A 24,291-nucleotide genomic window follows, 5' to 3' on the forward strand; every position below is an offset into this window, starting at 1 on the left:
ACGTATCCTTGTGCCTCTGTGGCAAAGGCGAAGTGCCGCTTCTCCTTTCCTGGTACTATAAATACGCTAAATCACTTGGCCCTGCTGCCATGGAAATGAGTTCTTCAGACCTCTGGTGCTCTACTTATGCCTTTGAAAACCTAATGAATAAAGCTGAAAGAACCGACACGATATGTAGGTGCTCGTAAAGCACGCAGTAAAGAACTGTTAACAGCAAGGGTTTCAGTGGGTTAACTGAGGAGAAGGCGTGATCGTTAATTGTTGACTTTTTATTTGGTGTTAGAAACACTCTTACTGTGCATGACGTGCAACAAATGTACCCACAGAAATTGCATCACGCTTTCATGTATGCTATTGCAGACACCAACGTTGCCTAGATAGAAAACCGAAATAGCCGTGGGTTTGCTTGCTGGTCTGAAGGATCTCTCTTCGAATCGCTATCATTTGTCAATAGAAGTAAAAGGCGCTGCACAGAGAGGATCACTGTCGTGAGGCCGGTTAGCTCAGTTGGTTAGAGCATGGTGCTAATAACGCCAAAGTCGTGGGTTCGAGCCCCTTACTGGCCAGGTCCTTTTCTCCTCTCTTACCAAAGCTGTTAGGTTCCTTTCCGTGGTGAGATGGGTTGTCATGCAACGCTGCCACATCGTGCCGACAGACAATTAAATGACAAAAATGAAGAGAGTTAAAGCAGCTGGAGAGGTTCTCTTACAACTTTTGAGCTGACACAGTTTTGGAAAATGTTTCCTTCACGCTGCACTGTACCATATAGGCAGCCAAGTGTCTCCAAAACAAAACAGAATTGACAGTCATATAATGTCCATTAACCCCGGTTTTAAACGCAGCATCATGTCTGCCATCATAAGAATATGAGTCCAATATTTTAGAATATAGTCAGAATGACTTCTAACCTTACCTGTGGTGTCTTTGATCCCTTTTGCTCAATGCATGGTGTACGTACTGCATACATGTGTCTTGAGAATGAGTAATGGGCCCCTGAGACAGTCATTTGCCTGTTTCACAAATGATCGTATTTTACTAGAGATTCTGTTTGGGATTCAGATGTGCATTCAGACAGCAATCCCTTTCAAGAAATGATACGTTCTGGATGAGGTCAAAGGTGCTGGAACACTGTATTTAGGATGTGTTTGCAGTGATTGTCTGTCTCCTGCTTCAACGCAGTGATATATAGATGTGCTCCTGTAATTTATTGGTACAAGCCCAGGGCAGTAAGCAGTCTGAGGATTTATTTCCATACGGCATAGAACAGTGAAGCAGTGAAGTAGTGCAACACACTGGATCATTATATTATTAGAATCTATTCTACTTAAATTATTACATTATACACAACTTGAGTTCATTTTAAAAATTAAAAGGTAATGAAAGGAATGCATTTTCATGAGAAAGATAATACCGATTTTTCATGTGATAATCTTCCTTATATCATGTCGTGCATCATTTGGACACTTTGTGGGCTTGAAATACAAAGAAAATCATGTTCTATGGTACAAAACAAATACAAAACTTAAGTTTTTATTTTAATTAGATTTGTTTATTAAGCATAAGCAATCATTTATTACATTAATATATGTGAAAATGACATTTTAGCACCATAATATTACATACAGGTCTCTAGCTTCAACACAGTGATATATGCTCAGTGATTTATTGGTACATGCCCAGGGCAATAATCAGAATTAGTATTTATTTCCATACGGGCTACAGGTAGTGTTGTGAAATACTTCAACACACTGGATCGCAGATTTAGACCCCCTGCACTCTTACTCCTTAAAAACCAAAGAAATGAAGATATGTAGCAATCACATTGTAACAGGGGTGACAGTGACTTAATGCTTATACTAGTGGACTTCTGGTACCTTTAGGGTACGGTGTTCCCTGAAGGGCTCTCAAACCCCGCATTTCAGATGCCTAGCTGTATCGCTGATGTGTTGCACCTCAGAATCACTTTTAAACCTTACCTCTGGTATCTTTAATCCCTATTGCTCAACGCATGGTGAAAGTATTGCATAAATGTGTCTGAAAATGAGCAATGGGCACCTGAGAGACTCATTTGCCTGTTTCACAAATGATCATATTTGACTAGAGATTCTGTTTGGGATTCAGTTGTGCATTCTGACAGCAATCTCTTTCAAAAAATGATTTTACCTTATCGCAGCTTTGCCCTTCTTGCCTCTTTGGACAATATCTCCATCTTGTGGTCGTTGTTGGTAATGTCTAGACAATATCTCCATCTTGTGGTCGTTGTTGGCAATGTTTTCTTATGCCCTTTTTTATTTCAATTCTCTATTAGTTGATTCTAGAATCTCTACAATAGAGTTGAAAACATCATTTTTATAGCAGACAATATGACATTATTTATAGTCCAATTAGAAATTTATTACCCTGTTTTTAACATAATAACAAATTAAAATTGATTAAAACTAAGTTTGGAACACCAGGGAACATAAAAAATGATTTTTAGGAAAACCATGAGGTTCTCTGTGTCCGATGCCTGCAAGGGGAGAAAGCTAGAATCCTTTGATTTTTCAAAATTTGAAAATAAACATTATATAACAACAGCTTTCATTCCTAGGAGTGAAAAACAACCATTTTTGAAGACATATTAGTTTCTAAAACACTACAATAAAGTTAAAAACATCCATTTTATATCACATTATTTTTTGTGAAATAATTAAATTGGCTTATTTCTCTCGCATTAAATTGGCTACAAATGCAAGAATTCAACCAGATATTCTTGTAAAATGTATAGTGTTGCATTGCAGTTAGTTAATGTAGTTAGTCCATAGTCAGCAATCTAAACTTTATTGTTAAGCTTTAATGATTGATGTTGTACCAGTAACCTTTAGAAATACTATAGTACTTCACAAATGCTTTGTGTGTTTGGAAATCTTTTGAGTAAAAGCCTTATAAAAATAGGTTTAGTTTTTACAGGACATCACAAAGAAATAGGATGGTATAATTCTTATAATTGCTTAGTGATTGTATTTGGAAGATTATGCACTAAACAGACTTCAGGAATGCCAGTGGATCATTGTGCTATTTGGAATTATTCCAAAAATCAAGTGACCTCTTTGCTGAAGTATTTTTAGTATTATTTATTTAGTATTAATAAAGAATAGATTTATTAAAGTCATGCGATGTGCAAGCGGGATATGTAAAATAATTGAAAATAAAGTTTTTTATTATTGTTATAGAGAAACATGATCAGATTTTCCCTGGTTCAGAAAAAAAACGATTAAAATCTGTAATCTTTCCACTTGTATGTCATCAGACATTAACGAGTACAACCCCCCTCTCTGCCGGAGTGCTGGCTGTGACGAATTAAACCAATTTCACAGGTATTTTCAAAGTAGGAAGTACAGTGTTAACTAGTAGATGGCCTCCTCAATGAAATCGCTTCAACATGCTAATGCGTTGGTGTAACAGTCCGGGCGTGGCAAGCTTCCAATGTCAACTCGACTCGATTGGAAGACAATGAACGTATTTTAGCCCTAAATGAATTAATAGCAAACATGGTTTACATAAAAGACATTTTTCCAAGAAAGTTCATAATAATACGATCTATAGTTGAAATCTGAGCCTAAATATAAAGAAAAAAGCATTTTCAGAGAGCAATCACGCTGTGTTTATGTAGAAAAAGCGATTAGGTTTATGAGCAATCTAATTATCTATTCGCTTAAAACGCTATATAAAATAAAGTTTATTTAAAGATGAATGATAAGTGTCGCAGTTTAAATAATTTTCGTAGTAGGGCTTGGACAGATTCCAAGTGCATTTTTGCAATTTACGTTGCATTGTCCAATGTGATGTTGTAATACAGTTTAGAATACAGTAAGTCTAAACTGTATCAGCTTTATTTATGGGTTGCAATTTAGAAAAAGTCAAAAACCGCACTCAAAATGCAATTTAGAGCTTTCTGGCAAGAGGAGACACCCAAATTATAATGTAACATGCCACTGTTTGTGCATGAACAAAGTTATACTGCAATTTTCCTTAGATTCGCAATTAAAAAAAATAATTTTTTTGAATCCCCGGCCGAACACATTCCATTAGAATCAGCACTTTTATACAGTATATCGCCTTTAAACACATATATTTAAACACGCGTTTACGATTTAAATCAAAACGCGATTCAAATCAATATAAATGTTTATTTTGTAACGCATAGGTGACTATTCATTGTTATTAAAAAGACGTAAATTCGATCATGTTGTGATATTTAGAAATATAAATTTGTTTTGATGCGAGTGAGGTTTTATTTAATCTCTGACCAAGGGAAATGTTTCATTTTTTCAAAGAAATGTTTGTTAAAAATTAAAGTCATAGTTCCATGAGATTCAACCACAGACCATGTGACATAGGAGTCAGGAACCTAACCCACAGCACCACCAGCGCAGACACATGCTGAGGGCTGAAAAAGCACTACAGAAACATTATCGACTATAAAATAATGTAATTAGGCACAGAAGAAGTTTACAGCACAGTACAATAATAAATGCTGACCATGACTTTAGAAGCATAAATTACCTTACACTCAATTTAAACACAAGCTGTCTTTAGCCCTCTAAGCTGGTTCATACAGAAATGTAGAGAACCAGGCTCAGAACACACAGCTTCATTAGCGAATACATATGCAGAACAACTAGAGAAGATTCCAAATAAATATTCAATACTTAAACGGGCACAGTTAAGACATTACATATACATATACATATACATATACAAACTGTATACAGTACAGTTTGCATACGGTAATATGTTTATGTTCCTAAATCAACCTCTTTTATGAGCATGTGAAAGGCATGGTGAATCGATTCTCAAAAATTACTGTACTTTGCATGATTGGAAAAAAATGCGTGATTGCGAAATGCTGTGGTGTTACTTTTACAAAGACGGTCAATGAAAAAAATAATGTGGACCAGGGCAATACTTTGAGTTTACAGCTTGTCCAAGTTCATTTATTATTAATACTATTAGTAATATCTTCATTAAAGACTTTGATGGCTACAGCTCAAACATGAGAAGTTGAGCTTTATTAGCGCCACCTTGCGGAAATTCCGGATACTATTATTTTGCTAGCGGTATTACTGCTCTGTACTTACTGCGCCCCATAAGAAATGGTTTGTCCCCGTTCAAAAGAGATTGTGCGATGTCCTGCAGCGTTCGCAAAGCAAACCTTTGACAGTTTGAAAAGAGGAATTTATTCTGCTTCCTGTGCGTGCAGTAGTTACAAAGTTGAACGTCTTTACACGATCTGCTGCAGTTTTCAGTGGGCGGGCTTTGTCAGATGGCTTGGAAAAACGCACTGAGAGATCATGAGCAGTGTCCTGCATGTTTTCTGTGTATAGCTGTCTTTTAACGCATACAGAATTCATTCGAAATCATTGATTTCTCCAATTAACAAGGGTCCCTTTTTGAACCTGCCAGAAGCATTCTTTCAATGTAACAGATTTACTCCGGGGAAAGGCAGCATGACATTGAGAGTAGCTCAAGCTTTCAGCACCCGTATCGGACTGCGTGTATGCAGACACCGCTCAGAATCCCCTTTAAGATTCTCCTTCAATTCCGTTTTGCAGTGCTTTGGCTCTTTCAAAAGGCTTCGCTTTGCTATTCACAATCCAAGGCTCATGACAGCATTTAAAACCAATCGCCACTGCGTTGGCCGGGAATCGAACCCAGGTCAACTGCTTGGAAGGCAGCTATGCTCACCACTATACCACCAACACACACACACAAAAAGCCCTGCAGGACACCACCAGAGAATGCTCACGATTTCGGAAGCTGTCTCCGGGACGTGCTGATTCCACAAATCCTGAATAAATCATGATATTGTTAGTTGCTGTAGCTAGACGTTCAAATGAGTTTCATGGCCAGATGGACTGTTTCCTCCAGCGGTATAGTATTGCAGTGAGACAGCACGATGCCTGCAAGACTATGTCACGCTAAACGCTACAGATTGTGTTTGTGTTGGACAGTTGGACCCTACAGCTGGACCCTCATAGACAACCTGAATAGCTTATTCAGAAGCAGTGCTGGACCGGGAACGAACCAGCTTCTTCCCAGGCACAAGAGTGACTTGTGAGGACTCGCGGTCCCACTCTGTGCATAGAGACTTTCTACCAGCCAGCCGGACTGCTGGTAGATCCCCTCGGAGCAACGACTGCCCTGCGTGGATGTCTAGACAAGGACCGGAGGTCTGTAATAGCTTTGAGGAGCTGTGTCAGGCAATGATCGGAGAATTTTCGGCTTTTATCGATCCCATAGCTGCCGTGGCCGCTGTGCACCATATTAAGCACGAAAAAGCTGAAGCCCCTCGCGACTATTATCAGAGGCTTAGGCGCACTTATTTTGCAGGGCGGAATGAAGAGGGTTGCGAAGAGAACGTGAATTTCAAAGGTTTATTCATTGCTAATCTGCATCCCTCAGTCAGGAAAATGATTGTGATGCACACTGATGCAAAAGCGATGAAAATGGCTGACATTAGAAGGTTGGCTCAAAAAGCCTGGGGAGCTGAAGTCTCTGCTTCCTCAGAGCGAAAACCTGCTAAAACGGCCGTGTTCGCCACTAAAGCCAGCAGGGTTGACGACTCGCCTCAGCTCGAGGCAGCTGAGGTTCCTGAGCTCGCTAAGCCCCGGCGCAAAATAGGCAGGCAGGACCGCACTAAGCGTCAGAGCCGCCGTGAGCGCTACGGGGAAGGCAAGGGCTCAGGCAGAGTCTATCATAAGACTGGACGAAGGGAGTCGACTGCAGCCCGCCTGGCCAGGCTTGAACAAGCCCTGCCTGAGAGATCAGGACAGGGTAAACCTTCCGCACCGAATGCCGGAAGTGTGAATGAGCTTAGGGGGACCACGCCCCTTCTCACTGGAGGAGGCGGGGATCCGTCCCAAGCCCCTCCCTCAGTCTATCTGATTGGGTGGGAGGGTTCCTGCCTGGAAGAAGGCTGTGACTCTGAGTTGGGCGCTGACCCCGCCCCTGAAGTCAAAGAAAAGGCAGGCTTCCAACAATTCTTAGGGAATCTCAGCCAGAAAGGCAAAGCAAGGCGTATTTATATCAAGGTTTCTCTTGAAAACGTCTTAGATAGAGAAGCACTGATTGACACTGGGGCTGAAATTAGTTTGATGTCAGCCGATCTACTCAGCGAGCTCAAACGAGTAGCGAAAGGAAAAGGCATCAGACTTAAGGTAGAACCGTGTAAGATAGATATTTCCAGCTATACCCAGGATCATGCCAGGAGTGTGGGTGGCACTTAGGTTCGGGCCAATGAACGTGGTGCATCCTGTTTACATCTCTAGGTTTAAAACAGAGCCACTACTCATTGGCCAAGACCTGCTTGACAGGCTGGAGCCTCTGGTGGACTGCCAGCGTGGAAAATTGTGGGCTCAGGTCAAAAACCCTAAGCCTGTTGCACAGCAAAAAGGGGGATTCAGTGGTTATGCTGTGATCACACAGTGCCCACTGAACACTATAGCTGAGTTGGAGGTTCCTCCTGGTTCCTCTGGACGAGAATAAATGTCTCTTCTTGCTTTCCAAAACTACAGGGAAGTCCTGCCCAGGCCAGCACTCCCACGGTCTCCCAACTACAGGAGCAGTGCTCCAAGCAGCTGCTTGACCCGCCAGGTAAAGCACACCCCCTTTTCATCCCTGAAGAAGAGTGGATCTCCCTGTCCGGTAATGAATGGGAGTCCTTTCTGTGCACCCTGGTACCTCAGGGGGTCCAGGAATACCACCCCATGGTGGTGGGAGGGGGTCCAGGTGGCAGAAGTGCAGGTTGATGATGTAATTCTTAGCCTCAGCTCTGAGAAGTCCATAATCAGTGAAGGTCTGTTCGAGGACCTGTCGCCAAGCTGTCAAGTGACCCTGGTGACGCAGTCACAGGTTCTGTGGTGGGCACCCCCATCTCATAGGTCCATTTGGAGCAAAGGAAGCTGTGTAGCTTCCATCTCCATCGGAAAAAGGAAGTTTGCTCACTACTTCCTATTGGAAGTACCTATTGGTTCGACTGGGCGCCCAGCTGGACACAGTAAACAGTGTGCTGTGGACACGGGTGGACCCAGATGCCCACTCTCTAAGCGGTGACCCCGAGAACATTCGGTCAGGTCAGACGATTCCTCAGGCCTGCCAGGTAGTAAACGAATCGGACCTGATCGTTCCTGCGTCAACAGCAGGGTTTCCAGTACGCCTTGTCCTAAAGAAGGGACAGAGAATGGACGCTGAGATGGTTTTCTTCCAACCATCAGCTCAGTTTATCAGACTGAACCTAGCAGTCTGTTGTACCCCCAGACTGGAACGGAATGGCCGAGCCACCTGCCTGTTGGTGCAGAACATAGCAAAACAAGATGTCAAAATCCCTGCTCGCACTGACATGGGACTGGTAATTGACAATGGTTTCTATGATTTCGAACTAGCCATCCCAGTACTGGGGCAGCTCCCTGGTCCCTTGGCCAGGGAGGGGGGAACCGAGCAGGTGTACTACACCTACCCCCGGCGGATGATTGCAATTATGCCAATAGAGGGATTCTGCAACCAGGAGGTGTGCAGGGTGGACCTTAGCGATAAGGATGAGATGGTTGTGTACACAGTACACGCAGGTGTTCCGATGGACCACTCAGCCGAGAGTACGACCCGGGATACCGCCATGCCGTCAAAAGCGGGGTTCCTAGAGCAGGTACAGGAACAGGTTGGCAAGGCAGATGCCCTGGAAACGGAAAGCCAGCGTCAGCAGCTGCGTCAGAATTTCCAGGATTTCCGGGAAGTGTTTGCACGGGACGCCTATGACTGCGGGGTGACGGATTTGAACACAGTGCGCATTCCAACGGCCCCTGGCGCCCGCCCAACCTATGTCAGGCAGTATCGCATTCCCCTCACGGCATACGAGTCCATAAAGCAGACGTTGGATGCTCTACTAGAGCGTCAGATCATAAGGGAGTGTAACTCCACTTATAACTCCCCACTGTGGCCGGTGCTGAAACCCAATGGTAAATGGCGTCTGACCATTGACTACCGGCAGCTGAATAAACAGGTTCCTTTGTCACGATGGCCAATGATCTACCTAGATCAGGAGTTAGCCAAGGTGACAACAGCGAAATATTTCACCACAGTGGATGTGGCCAATGGGTTCTGGACCCTTAAGGTAGAACCAACAGACCAGTACAAACTGGCCTTTTCCTTTGGAAACAGGCAGTTCACCTGGAATCGATGCCCCTTTGGGTATTCCAACTCCCCAGCGGAGTTCAACATATTTCTGCACAAAGCCATGAGTGATGCAGCCGCCAGGGGCAACCTGGTCTATGTGGACGATATTCTGATGAGGAGTCAGACCTGGGAAGAACACATGGCCGAGATCAGGCATGTGTTGACCCAGCTCTCCTGTGCAGGGGCCAAACTGTCCCTGGCTAAGGGACAGTGGTGTAGGACCCAAGTGGAGTACGTGGGACTGTTGGTTGGAGCCCAAGGCATACAGCCACAGTCCAGCAGAGTCCAAGCTATCCAGAATATGAAGTCGCCCACTAACCTGTCTGAACTGCGCAGCTTTCTGGGAGTATGTAATTATTCCCAGCAGTCCATTGAGGATTACGCTGAAATAGCAAGGCCCCTCCACAAGCTGTTGCAGAAAGACGTGCCCTTTGAGTGGGGGCCTTCCCCAGAACAGGCTGTGATGGAGCTGAAGCGCAGACTCGGTAGTGCGCCGAGCTTGGCCTACCCTGACAAAAATAAGGTCTTCTACCTTGAAGCAGGGTTCTCAGAGCACTGCCTTGGGGCTGCTCTGAGTCAGGAATATAACCAAGAGTGAAGGGTGGTGGCATATGCCAGTCGAGCCCTGAGCCCAGTGGAGCAAAAGTTCTTGGACTGCGAGAAGGCCCTGTTGTCTACGGTCTGGTCGGTAGAACACTTCCGTAGTTATGTTGGGGGACAAAAGATCATCATCGAAACCTGCCACCAACCTGTGACATTCCTGCATAGCCAGAGACTGAAAGCGGGCAGGGTGTCAAATAGCAGGATTGTGGCATGAATGATGGCCCTACAAGGCTATGAGATAGAGGTACGTTATGCACAGAGCAAGAAAATGTACCTGGGACAGGGCCTGGCTTTGGGCCAAGTGTGTCACGGCTGTGACACTGACATGGAAGCTCCAGAAACAATTCCCGCTGCTGAGCTACCGAACAATCATGTTCGATGAGAACGTGGGCCAGGGCTTACCCATGGCCTATGTTGACGGTTGCTCTTTTCGCCACGAACAGCAGGTGCTAGCAGGGGTAGGAGTAGTCTGGCAAGACAATACTCCCTGTGGGCCGACCCGCTATAAGCTAGGACCAAAGACTAGTCAGTATGCGGAAGTAGCTGGGGTGCTGATCACCCTCCAGCAGGCCCTGACACATGGCCTTAAACAGTTTGTCATCTGTAGTGACTCGAACTACGCCCGACATAGCTTCGTGTCTCACGTTCCGTATTGGAAGGGTAACGGCATGAAAAATGCCCGGGGCAAGGAAGTAAAGAACAAAGAGTTGTTCCTGGCCAGTGACAAGCTCACGACCGAGGCTGGAATGATGGTTTACTGGAGGAAGGTGAAGGGACACTCCCAGGTGAAGGGACCCGACAAAGACGGGAATGATGAGGCCGACCGGTTGGCCAAATCTGGCGCCTTAGAGGGTGAACCCTGGCAGTTCCAGCAGGAATGGCTACCCCCAGAATTCGTGGCTGAGGTCAAGGCGGTCACCCGAAGCAGGGCTAGACAGGATGTCGGAGCTGACCCTCAATCTGTAGTGCTTGGGTCACAGGGTTTTAACACCGATCTTGCGGAAATGCAGAAACAGGACCCAGCAATTGGGCAAATGTATCAGCATATCGCTGACCCAGTGCGTCAACCTCTTTCGGAGCAGGTGCTGAGCCAGTCTCTGGAGCTGAAGGAGCTGGCAGAGGTGAAAGACAACCTAAAAATTATAAAGGGGTTGTTGGTTTGTGTACCAGTTGCACAAGGTGTCCCAAAGTGGGTAGTTCCCCACTGTCATCGGGGGGTCATGATCCAACACGCTCATGACGAACCCTGTGGGGGTCACCGGGGAATCAAGGCTACATACGACACTATCCAGCAGGTGGCATTCTGGCCTCACATGGGCCAAGACATCGCCGCGTATGTAAAGGGGTGTCTGACGTGTAGCCAGTTCCAACCATCACGGCCCTTGCACCGTGCACCACTCCAGAAAAAGGGCATGACATTCACCTGGTCCAATCTTCAAATGGATTGGGTGGGGCCGCTGGTGAGGTCATCCAGAGGGAACAAATATTTCCTCACTGTTACGTGTGCATTCACAAAATGGATTGAGTGCCTCCCAGCACCCAACGACACGGCAGAGACAACTGCAGTGCTGTTGGTGAACCATGTGTTCAGTCGATGGGGATTCCCCCTGACCATGGTCTCGGATCGGGGAACCCATTTCACAGCTACAGTAATGGCAACCCTGTGGAATATGCTTGGGGTCAAGACCCAGTTGCATATCTCCTACCACCCTCAATCCTCGGGCCAGGCAGAAAGGGCAAACCGAACGGTGGTTAGTATGCTCAAAAAGTTTGTCTCCAACAGCAGTAGGGACTGAGACATTAAGCTGCCCCTGGTTCTGATGGCCATCCGAGCTACGCCCCATTGCTCTACGGGGGTCCCACCTTTTGAGATGATGACAAGTCGGAAGATGACTCTTCCCCTACACTGTCTTTATGGGGTGGAGGACCTGAGCACGACGGGGGCTGCTACGGCCCATCAGTATGTGTCAGACCTGCGAGCACATCTGCAGGCAACCTTTGCTTTTGCCCAGAACAATCTGGGAAGGAGTGCAGAGGGTAGGAAAGCATACTATGACTGAAAGGCAGTTAACCAGGAACTCCAAGTAGGAGACAAGGTCCTGTACTTCCAATTTGCCAAACCCACAGGGGTGGCCCGGAAGTACTTACCCAGTTGGACAGGACCCCACGAGATTGTCGATAAGGTATCACCGGTAGCTTATCGAATTCAGATTGAGAAGGGAAGGCAATCTCTGGTCTACAAGTGGGTGCATCGCAACCACCTCCGGTTGTATCGCCCACCTCAAATGGCGCCGGAGAACACAGAATAGGGTTAAACGTCCAAACCCGATCAAAGAGGGGGGTGCCCCTTTGTAGCTGCAGGCAGTTAGGTACTGTACTGTAGGTCCTGCTAGGAAAATATATTCAAAATTATAGTGGAACTGTACCATGTGCCTCATCTATGTTCCAGAATGGGAATCCTAAAACTGCCAGGGCTGGTCCTGACAGTACTGTGGATCGCCTCGACACAGCCCCTTGAAGTTGTGGAACCTGGTCCTCCTACCGGCATAGTCCTGCAGGAAACCGTAGTCCTCTCCATGGAAATCTTTATGGTACAATCTTTTTTTTTTCTTATAAAATATACTTTATTCCGAAAAAAAACACATCTCAAAGGGAAACGTCTCACACGATAACACTCCACAAAATTAAAACATCGGCGGAACGGCGGTGATTGTCCGTTATCAATCCTTGCAAGGGTGGGCGGATTTGCGCTATTATGAGAGTCCCTCCAAACCCTACCGCTTGCTGTAAACCATTAATCCCTGTACAGGGTCCATAGGCCTTTCCAGTGCTCCTTTGCCGTGGGGAAACCCCATTTAGCAACGTCGCGCTTCATCCTCCTCCTGAGGTCCGCCAGGATCCTCTCTTCCAGCTCCCTCGCTCCCCACTTGTTGTTGTGCCGGATGAGATTGTTTCTCGCGTCCCACAGGCCTTTCTTTGTGAGGGACAGCAGCAGCCACATCAGGAACTGCGTCCCCCTGTCCAGTCCGGTAGGTGCCAGCCCCAGCAGAATGTACTGGTAGCTGAGCACCGCATTCGTTTCCAGGAGTTGCATTATGTTGTCCATTCTGCCCCACACCGCCTTGGCGAAGGGGCAGCTCCTTCACTTTATTAAGATACTGAAGAAAGATGTGGAGACGGGGGTTTGAATTTAATCCTTTCTGTAGGGGGTTTAGACTTTCAAGTCACAAACTGGGGTTTATGGCAGGAAAGGGGGGTTAACTGATAAGGATTGCAGATGCAAGCTAGGAACCCCCCTGGGTGTAATGTTAAACTGACCATTTGTCCAGAACATCGTAAACTGGCCAAATACCATGAACCCCCCTCTTTACCATCAGACCGAGTGACGTCAGAAACGGAGAAGAAAACACTATATAACCCAAAAGTTTGTAACAGTACGGGGAACAATACTTCGGTTTTGTTGTTTCTTGCGGGAAACAAGACTTTGGCTTTATTGTTCCTTGCATGCAATAAACTCATCTGTTTTACTTCATCTCGGGATCAAGAACCTTATTTCTTCTGTTACAACAAATTTGGCGTAGTCGGCGGATGCTCCAGAAGGCGCAGAACTTCCCATCGGCAGGAGAGATGGTCAGCGCGCACATAACTAAGAGGTAAGGACTCCTCTTTTATTTAAAAGTCCCGACTCTCTCTGACCGATTGGGAAATCTCTGCTCCCTGCGAGAATCGCCCGAGATGACGGAGTAAACGTGAGTTTCTGAATTCCTCTGGCCCGGGGAAGACACCGGTGTATGTAATGGGTTGTTTGCTGTAAGCCCAGAATTTGGTCTGGCAGGGGTTCCGCGGTATTGTGTACAGGCGTTCGAAGCTGGTTTATGCCTTAATTGCGCGTGGAGTTTTTGAACGGGTTTTGGACCCTTACCGTGAAGTTCAGGACTGGTGTGGGCCTTAATTGCGCCCGGAGTTCTGAAGGTCAGAACTGGTTTGGGCCTTAATTGCGCCCGGAGTTCTGAGGCTCAGGATCGGTGTGGGCCTTAATTGCCAGATTAAGGCCTTAAATGGCCTTAATCAGCCATGCACTCTGGTTTCTTTTCATCTCGTACAAATCTTTCGCCTTTTACTAAAGATTTCCGTGGAGAGGAGCATGAATGAGTTCCATGCAATTTTTGTGCTTCCCTGCCTTCGGGTGGGTCGCAGCTGGGTTGGTCAAAGAGAGAAAACAAGCACGTTCGCAATCGCTCTTGTAATGGTGATTGTGGCCGTCTGCTCCGCGAGTTCTCGGTCTCCGGCCGTCTGATTGGCGTTCTTTTCTTTGGGGGGCGGGAAGTGTCCGGCCGCAGGGGATCTTGGGACCTCGCTTTGCATAGAGGCTTCCCAGAGTGCGTCGTTTCCGGCACAGTGTGGCCGGGTGTTTTCCGAGTTATCGCACGGATTGGGCACGGCCGCAAGCTGAGAGCCGCAGGCGATGAGCCCGGAGCTGAACGGGCCCCACTGGCTAGTTTGTAAGGCCAGGTGCATTGCCAACCACGACCGGCAGCGCAGAGGCTTTGAAGGCGGCCTGGGCTCCTGCAGCTGTGCAGCCACGCACTCTGGTTTCTCTTCATCTCGTACAAATCTTTCGCCTTTTACTAAAGATTTCCGTGGAGAGGAGCATGAATGAGTTCTATGCAATTTTTGCGCTTCCTTGCTTTCGGGTGGGGTACAGCTGGGCTGGTCAAAGAGAGAAAACAAAAACGTTCACAATTGCTCTTGTTATGGCGATTGTGGCTGTCTGCTCCGCGAGTCCTCGGTCTCTGGCCGTCTGATTGGCGCTCTTTTCTTTGGGGGGCGGGAAGTGTCCGGCCGCAGGGGATCTTGGGACCTTGCCTGCATAGCGGCTTCCCAGAGTGCGTCGTTTCCGGCACAGTGTGGCCGGGTGTTTTCCGAGTTATCGCACGGATTGGGCACGCTCGCAAGCCGTGAGCCGCAGGCGATGAGCCCGGAGCTGAACGGGCCCCACTGGCTCGTTTGTAAGGCCAGGTGTATTGCCAACCACGACCGGCAGGGCAGAGGCCTTGAAGGCGGCCTGGGCTTGCGTGATCGGATCAACTAAATGCTGTGGTGTTACTTTTTGTCAATGAAAAAATAAACTCTTTTCGTTTACAAAGACGGTTACAAAGAATGTGGACCAGGGTAATACTTTGAGCTTACAGCTTGTCCAAGGTCATTCATTATTAATACTCTTAGTAATATCTTCAGTAAAGACTTTGATGCATAAAATATTCCTGCATATTTAAAATATTTATGATAAAGGTGGTAGGTTGTGTACTTTTGTCCAACAGAACAATCTTGCTTTTATAAAATATACCGCCTTTTTAATGTTTAATGATTAACATGCTGTAATACACTGTTTAAATTTAAAAGTCTAAAGAGTATACACCTTAAATTCTTAATTGAATAAAGATTGTCCCTCAGCAGTGATCAGGATTCAAAACTGACGTTTTCTGGTGACAGCTCAAATGCTGTACAGGAGAGGTTAACCTTTATTAGCTCCACCTGGCGATTTTACAAGGTGATTCCGGATACTATTAACATAATCTAATTTGCGTCCGGTATGATGCGGTATACTGCGACACTCCCACCGTGTTATACCGCAGCATACCCCGCTTGTTTTGAATGGCTGCATATGTATATAGACTCTATATATACATTTGGTGCATGCCACAATTTTGGATGGTGGTGGAGGAATAGGGATTTTCTCAACACGGCAGGGACTCCAGTTAAGAATGCTGGGTTTATCTCTGAACTATTAGAAGCTTTGCAGCTACTGACTGAAGTAGCTGTGGTAATGTGTAAATCACATAATAAAGAAATGTTTCCAGTAACTCGAGGGAACAACTTTGCAGATGCAACTGTCAGGTGAGCAATACTTGTAGAACAGTAGTCTGAGACCTCTGTGAAGCAGAGAAATGGACATGGTTAGAAAAGATTATGGGGCTGCAGGATGATGGGGTGTGGAGCTGACAGCACACCAGACGCCCTGCATGCCCTCACAGCCTAATGCCCTTTATAGCCCGACAAATGCACTCTGTTGGACACCCAGGTGGGAGTCAAATGGTGTGCCGGTTACCCAAAACTGGGTGAGAACCGGGTTTGAAGCAGTAACCACTTATGTGGTATCTAATGTGGATGTAATGTTTATCAAAGGAACTCAACTACAGTTCAGGTGCGGGTGCAACAGCTCAAAAGGCCTGCTCCTGAGGAACCTTTCAAACCTGGGAAATTGAAAATTGTAAAGGGAAACCTGGGCTCTTATAATCTGTTTTCCCGGTGGGTTGCTGCCACTGCCTCTGTGTCTACCAAACACTTGATAACAGAGATTTTTTTTTTTTTTTTTTTTTTTTTCTTATAAAATATACTTTATTCGGAAAAAAAAACACATCTCAAAAGGAAAACATCTCATACAATAACACTCCACAAGTTAAAACAACGGCGGAACGGCGGTGATTGTCCGTTTTCAATCCTTGCAAGGGTGGGCGGATTTGCGCTATTATGAGTGTCCCTCCAAACCCTACCACTTGCTGTAACCCATTAATCCCTGTACAGGGTCCATAGGCCTTTCCAGCGCTCCTTTGCCGTGGGGAAACCCCATTTTGCAACGTCGCGCTTCATCCTCCTCCTGAGGTCCGCCAGGATCCTCTCCTCCAGCTCCCTCGCTCCCCACTCGATGTTGTGCCGGATGAGATTGTTCCTCGCGTCCCACAGGCCTTTCTTTGTGAGGGACAGCAGCAGCCACAACAGGAACTGCGTCCCCCTGTCCAGTCCGGTAGGTGCCAGCCCCAGCAGAACGTACTGGTAACTGAGCACCGCACCCGTCCCCAGGAGTTGCATGGTGTTGTCCGTTCTGCCCCACACCACCTTGGCGAAGGGGCAGCTTCAGAACACGTGCTCCTGAGTCTCCTCGACGAAACACGTGTCCCGGGGGCAATGCGGATTCCTGGTAAGCGAGTGTCTGTAGAGGACCTCTCTGGTAGCCAGTCTCTTGTGTACGGCCATCCAGTTGAGGTCCTTCAGTTCGTTGTCCAGTTCTTTAGGCTGCGTCCTTTCCCAGACTTGTCTGGGAATTCGCAGCCTTTCGTCGGCGACCAGATGCCCCCTCACCTCTTTGTACAGAGCTCTGTGGTTGGTGCAGAGCTCTGGCTGTCTCGTGGCCTCGTACCTCCTGCTCCACTTGACAGCGTGGGTGTAGAACTTTGGTCGCCTCTCTGCCTTGGGCCCAGTGTTTGACCACTGGACCAAGTGCCTCATCGGGATGGAGAGCCACAGCCTGACAAAGTACTGGTACTTGTGGCCGATGGGCTCCCGCAGCGCCCGACAGAGGTTGCAGTAAAAGATGCAGTCGAGTTTCAGGGGGAAATGTGGGACATCTCGACCCCCTTCCTCGACCGGCTGACACATCCGGTTTCTCGTGATGTACTCGTACCTGCCGCCCCAGACGAAGCCGAAGATCATCCCTTGCAGCGCTCGTCTGAGTCTGGCCGGCAGCGGGTACACCACCGCCAGGTAAACCAAAGCCGGCAGGACGTCTGCTTTCAACACCGTCACTTTCCCTGTGTAGGACAGCGACCGCGTTTTCCACAGACCCAGCTTCGCGTTCACCTTGGCGATCCTCTCAGTCCAGTTGTTGGTCTCGTTGTCCTGGCTCTGGAAGGAAACCCCCAGTATTCTGAGGGGCTCCGTGCAGAGCTCGAGACCCTCCGGCGCCGTCGTCCTGTGCTTCCAGGGCCCGAAGAACTTCAGTTTGCTCTTTCGGCGGTTGAGCTTCGACCCCGAGGCTCTGGAGTATTGCTCCATGACCTGCAGGGCCCTCCTCAACCCCCTGTCCGACCTCAGGAACAGCGTCGTGTCGTCGGCGTACTGGGAGATCTTCAGGGTTTCCCCCGCGCCTCCCGGTATCTCCAGGCCGTCGATGACGGGGTCCCGTCTCACCGCCTCTGCTAGGGGCTCTGTGAAGAGAACATAGAGAAGGGGTGAAAGGGGGCAGCCCTGTCGTACTCCGGATTCCTGGGGAATGAAATCCCCCAGGTTTCCGTTCACGTTCACTCTGCTGCCCACGTCAGAGTACAGAATCTGAATCCAGCGGCTGAAACTCTCTCCGAAACCGAAGCGTTCCAGCACCCTGAACAGATAGCTGTGGTTCACTCTGTCGAAGGCTTTCTCCTGGTCCAGGCTGACCACCATCATGGGCACGTTCCGGTCCTCGGCCCAGGCGATGGCGTCTCTGGTCAGCTGGAGGTTCCAGCTGACGGATCGCCCCTCCACCCCACACGTCTGGTCGCTGTGGATGATGTGGGGGAGGGCGGTTCTCAGTCTGCCGGTCAGGAGCTTGGACAGGATCTTTACGTCCACGCAGAGCATCGTGATCGGCCTCCAGTTTTTGAGGTCGGCGGCGTCTCCTCCCTTGAAGAGCAGGGAGATGACGCCCTCCCTCATGGTGTCTCCGAGTTTCCCCCGGCGGAAGATCTCCTGCGCCACTTCCACCAGATCTGCCGCCAGGGTGTCCCAGAAGCAGGTGTAGAATTCCTTGGGGAGTCCGTCCGGCCCCGGCACCTTGCCATTCTCCATGGACAAGAGCGCCGCCTTCAGCTCCTCGGCCGTGATCGGACCCTCCAAGTCCTCCCTCACCTCCTCCGGTACTCGTGCCGTCAGCCCCTCCAGAAAAGCATCGCCTGCCTCCACCTCCGTCTGCTTTTCTGAAAAGAGCTCCGTGTAGAAAGCGGTGGCCGCCTCTACTTTGTCGCTCTCGTCCAGCACTTCCTCTCCATCTCCCCGTCTCAGGCTGTGGATCACCCTCTTTTTCTGGGCTCCCCGGACCTGGTTGAAGAAATAGGAGGAACAGGTTTCATTATTTTCGTAATGCTCCCTCTGTGCTTTGACGAGGAAAGCCTTGGCTTTCTCCGTGTGCAGTCTGCGGAGCCTCTCCTTCAGGTCCCGTGCCCGGGCTGAATTGAAGGCTCCTCCCCCGTTAGCCGAGCTGTACTCCTCCTCGAGTTGCCTCTGGAGTCGTGCAGCTTCCTTCCTCTCCCTGGCCGCCTTCCGTCTGCAGTACGTCTGCGCCAGGGTTCGGGTCCTGTCCTTCACCGACTCCCACCATTCCACCACGGAGCTGTAGCCGTCTCTCAGGTCTCCCCAGCTCGCGTAGTCTTTCCGGAACAGTGCCCTGAAGTCGTCTTCCTCCAGTATCTCCCGGTTCAGCTTCCAGTACCCACGACCGAATGCCGGTAGGCTGGTGTTAGCCACCACCGTCAAGCGCTCGTGGTCGGAATACCACGCCGGGGACACCGTCGCCGACTCCAGGGAGCAGGTCGTGTGCACGAAGATGTAGTCCAGGCGGCTGCACACTCCCCGGGAGTTCTTCCAGGTCGGTCCGGCGTCGTTCGGGCGGCACCGTCTGAAGCCGTCTACTAGGGAGAACTGCTTGAGTAGCGACTCCAGCTCTGCCGAGCTAGCGTCGCTCCCCTTCTCCCGGTCGACGTTGAAGTCCCCGCCGAGCACCACCTGTCTGTTAGTGGTGCAGCAGCTGGCCAGGTCAGCAAACACTTCCTTCCGGATAGAGGGTTCCGTCGGAGCATAGACGTTAATCGCTCTCAACTTCTGCCCCCTCCAGTCGATGTCTGCGACCAGGATCCGGCCCTGCACCACCGAGAAGGAGGAAACCAGCGTCATCTCTGGGTTCCCGAGGAGGATTCCCACTCCGGAAGAGTGGACCCCTCCTACGCTCCAGCATGATTCTCCCTTCGTCCATTCCCTGGTGAATGTCAGCTTGTCGCTTTCATCCTTCAGGTGGACCTCCTGTAAGAAACAAACTGAGAAAGGCTTTGAGGCCAGATCATGAAAGACTCCCCGTCTTTTCACTGGGTCTCTCAGCCCTCTCACGTTAGTTGTTAAGAAGGTTAGTTTCACAGTCATGGTTAAACTAGTGAAAGGTAAACCTCCTCTCTGTACTTACAGTGGAAACTTGGGAGTCTACATCTGGGCACTGTTTAGCCTAGATGTAACTCCTCTCGTTCGGGTCCTGGGGGGAATATACTGGGCTCCCTCCAGGTTTTGCTGGGGACTGAAAAGAAAACATGCTGGACAGGTCCAGCCCTACCATCAGTCCGGGCTCCAGGGCGGCTTCAAAATAATCCTCGTCGTCCTCGAGGATACTCTCAGCCACCGCTTCGGGGAGGCTCCTTTCTTCCCTCTCTCGGGGGGTTTCGGGGGCCTCCAGTTTCTCCTGGGCCTCGGGGGAAGGGGGCTCCAGTTCCTCGGCTGCCTCTTCCTTTTGTCCCTGGGCCTCGGGGGAGGGGGTTACCTCTTCCTGGGCTGCCTCCTCCTTTTGTCCCTGGGCCTCGGGGGAGGGGGTTACCTCTTCCAGGGCTGCCTCCTCCTTTTGTCCGTGGGACTCGGGGGAGGGGGGATCCGTTTCCTGGGCCTCGGGGGGGAGGGTTTCCATTTCCTGGAGCGCCTCCTCCGGTTGTTCCTGGGCCTGGAGGGAAGAAAGTTCCGTTTCCTCTAGGACGAGGAAACGGTTTTCCCTTACCACTCTCTTCTTCTGTCCTTCCGAAGGTGGGTCCGTCCTGGGTCTCTTCTCCCGCTTGCGCTTTCCCTTTTTGCTGGGAGTTATCCAGGTCCCTTCCTCCGGTCGGCCATCTTGTCCCTCTTCCTGGCGGCCATCTTGTGGCACCGATGCGGCTGGGGGTGTGGCCTCGGCAGTTTCGGGTCTCAGCGGGGGAGGTGCGGGTTCTTTGTTCTCAGCCCTCTCCCTTTGTCTGGAGACCGGTTTCTGCCTGCCGGCTTCCACCACCTGCGCAAACGAAGGTTTGCTTACCTTGCATTGGCGAAGGAGGTGTCCCTCGGCGCCGCATCCGTCACACTTTTTGGCTGCCCGGCAGGTTTTTGCCAGGTGCCCGTCCTCATTGCAGTTGTGACATCTGACGATGTCACATGTATTTGTCTTGTGGCCGGACCGTCTGCATTTGCTGCAGAAATCCGGCATCCTGGGGTAGTAGAGGTACCCCCTGTCGGCTCCGATGTTGAAGCGAGCCGGGGGGTGCTGGAAACCGTCAACGCCCTCTGGGTCCTCCTTCAGGAGGACTCGGTACTGGCGTTTGCCGTACCAGACGCCTTCGTCCCTGACCTCTGTCGGTTTCCCCACTACGGTTACATACCTCCCTAGGTACGCTGTTACCCGCTCCGCTGGTACGTAGGGATTGTACGTGCAAACCGTAATGGTCCTCTGGTTCGTCTTCCTCATAGGCTCCGGCCTGAAATCAGAGAAAGCAGGGTGCTTACCTTTCTCCCTGACCAGTCTCGTTGCCTTTTCATAAGCCGCGTCCGTGGCCATGTAGGCCTCCATGTATCTCTCTGCCTTGTTGTCCTGGAGGCAGTAGAGATCGCCGGCAACCAACTGCAAGATCCCTCGCAGGAAGGTCACGAAAAATGCCTTAGCAGTCGGCATCGGCTCCGTCTTCTTTGTCCAGTGGAACCGGATCAAAGTTCTCTTGTCCGCCATCTCTGAGGGAGAAAAAAGGGAACAAAAGGGAAAAAAAAGGAGGGAAAGAGAGAGAGCAAAAGGAGCAGCGAGGGAGCCCTGGCCTTTGTCCCTGTGGGCAAAGCCCAGCTAGGTGCAGGCGCAGGAGGAGAGAGAGGAGAGCGGATAGCGCTTCCGAGTCTCGAGGTGGAAAGCAAGCACCGCGGGCAGGCCACGTGTACCTGCTCCCAGCCAAGAGGCCAAGGAGGCAGAGAGAGAGAGAGCGAGAGAGAGAGGGAGCGGATAGCGCTTCCGAGTCTCGAGGTGGAAAGCAAGCACCGCGGGCAGGCCACGTGTACCTACTCCCAGCCAAGAGGCCAAGGAGGCAGAGAGAGAGGGAGAGACAGAGAGAGAGGGAGCGGATAGCGCTTCCGAGTCTCGAGGTGGAAAGCAAGCACCGCGGGCAGGCCACGTGTACCTACTCCCAGCCAAGAGGCCAAGGAGGCAGAGAGAGAGGGAGAGAGAGAGAGAGAGCGAGAGAGAGAGAGGGAGCGGATAGCGCTTCCGAGTCTCGAGGAAGAAAGCAAGCACCGCGGGCAGGCCACGTGTACCCACTTCCAGCCAAGAGGCCAAGGAGGCGGAGCAAGAGAAAGGGGGAGGGGAGAGGAGAGGAGAGAGCAGAGAGAGAGAACGTTGATGCCGGATTCCACCCAGCTCAGCTGCTGCTTGGCCTTAACCCCCTAGGCTCAACCTAGAGCGATACCAGCTCAAGCACTCTTCAGAATCTTCGATCGCCTTCTAGACCTCTGGCAAGACAAGAACTGCGGGCATGCCACTTGAACTTGATCTTAGCCAAAAGGCCGAGAAGCGATGATAACAGAGATAAGCGATGATATGGAAATATGGTACCTAGGGGGATAAACTGTTCACTTGATAACAGAGATAAGCCCTCGGTGGGCACTGCCCTGCCCCTTGTATTATGATCAAGGAACACACTTCACAGGGAAGGTGTGTCAGGCTGTGGCTGCATTGTTCGGAGTGAGATGGACTGAGATCACCCTCAGTCTGCTGGAACAGTGGAATGAAGGAACAGATCTCTGAAAGATCGACTAGACATCAGACTGAAGGAACGCCATGGGATGCGGGCTGGATCAAACAGAACTGTGTAACAGCCTGTTTGATATCATCACGGGCCAATCAATGAAACTTCCTGGGGGGACGAATTTAGCTGGACGAATGGATTGTTGAATTTGCTAATTCTCTATTGTAGTATTGTAGGTTGCTAGGACTTAGCAAAGCACTATGATGAAGAAAAATATATATCATAATTATAATCCAGATGATTGGGGCATTGGTGCATGGCTACAGTCTGTGCTAGGAACATTGAGAGGGTCTCTGGTTCAATACATATTTGTGGGTCTGGTATTATTCGTTATGATCATATCGTTAATATCCTGTTTGAAAAACATGTGGACTAAAGCTGCTGCTTCTGTGCTAATTGTACGCCCTGAAGGGATCATGAAGGTCAAAAAATGATTTCATGGGAAAGGTTCTCTTATCTAGTGGCAGAACCTGATGGGTAGAACAATATAGCTTTAAGGGGGGTTACCCTTGGGAGTGATTCCCCTAGATGCAAATGATTATTGTGGTTTGTTTGTTCATAATAAGATGTTTTGCAGGAACGGAACAAAGAGAAATTTTACAACTTCAGCTAGAATTGTTCTACAAAACGTCACAGCTGAGGCAGGGGAACAATGTGTAGATTTTTCTAAGAGTTATTACCCAGTTGTTGACCAATCTGTTGACCAATGTTGACCAAAAAAGCCTAGGATTATGCTGGGCTCCAGCCCACAGGGATTTACCTGTGCTGTAAGAACTAATGAGTGAATAAGGAGACTGGATTCTGGTGAAAGACTTCAGGAAAAAGAAATGGTGTTCACTCAGGTGGAGGGGGCTGTACCAGGTGCTGCTGACCACTGCCACTGCTGTGAAGGTCACAGAAATGGTGCCCTGGATTCATGCTTCCCACTGTAAAAAGGTCACAAACGAACTGAACAAAGCGCAGGAGTGATGTCTCCACAAGGACAGATGGGGATAACCTGCTTGGGACTGATGTGCACAGCCTTTTTCCTTTTTATGTAGAAGCCTGTCACCACCCCAAAAGAGGAAGAATCTAAACACGAAGCCTCTTTGTATACAAACTGGCTGAATGAAACTGATAATGAGGGGGATATGAGTAATTTGTGGTATAAATTTATAAATCATACTGTAAAGTTAAAGAAATTTAATGCATCTTGTTATATATGTGCTTTAATGCCTCATTCTACAGCCTCACCCATGCGACTTTTTATGAAATGTACTCTTTTATTAATATCATGTTAGAAGGCTTAGACGCTATCAAACAAGAATTAAGGGGAGTTAGATTAATGGCACTTCAGAACAGGTTCGTGCTGGACCTTCAAAATGCAGCATCTGGAGGAGTCTATGCTTTAGTAGGAGACTCCTGTTGTACATATATTCCAGCTAATGACTATGATTACGGAAATCTTACACTCGCTATTCAGCATTTAAAAGAACTAAAAGACAAGGTGAATAAAGAGAGAGGCATAAAAGATACACCGGCTTTTCTCTCCTGGTTAGAATCACTGTTTGGGCCAGGGGGAATGTTTTTCTTTTAAGTTACTAACACCGATTATAGGGGCTGTGATACTTGTCTTCCTGTTTTTATGTTGCTGTATGACATGTATTATTCCAATGCTTCGAAATATGGAAATATGGTACCTAGGGGGATAAACTGTTCATCCTTCCAGTCTGGAGAATTGGCAGCTGTCTGACGTCGGTAAGTGATCCTTAAAAAATTAATAGTTCCATGACAGTGTGCATCACCAGAAAATCAATTTCAATGCATTAAAACTCTTGTTATCCTTCTGATCATTGAAGTGTCATTGCCCCAGCACTGTATACTCTTACTTTTGACGCCTGTC

General features: G+C 48.7%; 3 non-coding genes across 3 annotated transcripts; 2 read left to right on the plus strand and 1 right to left on the minus strand.

Moving 5' to 3' along the window:
• Positions 1 to 5,672: 5,672 nt before the first annotated feature.
• Positions 5,673 to 5,744, minus strand: trnag-ucc (transfer RNA glycine (anticodon UCC)). Its single transcript has one exon. It is a non-coding gene; the product is annotated as a tRNA-Gly (tRNA).
• An 8,145-nt stretch (positions 5,745 to 13,889) lies between these two features.
• LOC138226591 (U5 spliceosomal RNA) lies at positions 13,890 to 14,003 on the plus strand. Its single transcript, XR_011184601.1, has one exon. It is a non-coding gene; the product is annotated as a U5 spliceosomal RNA (small nuclear RNA).
• A 394-nt stretch (positions 14,004 to 14,397) lies between these two features.
• Positions 14,398 to 14,514, plus strand: LOC138226586 (U5 spliceosomal RNA). Its single transcript, XR_011184596.1, has one exon. It is a non-coding gene; the product is annotated as a U5 spliceosomal RNA (small nuclear RNA).
• Positions 14,515 to 24,291: the final 9,777 nt, after the last annotated feature.

The sequence above is a fragment of the Lepisosteus oculatus genome, unplaced genomic scaffold, assembly GCF_040954835.1.
Source record: "Lepisosteus oculatus isolate fLepOcu1 unplaced genomic scaffold, fLepOcu1.hap2 HAP2_SCAFFOLD_138, whole genome shotgun sequence".
NCBI lineage: Eukaryota > Metazoa > Chordata > Actinopteri > Semionotiformes > Lepisosteidae > Lepisosteus > Lepisosteus oculatus.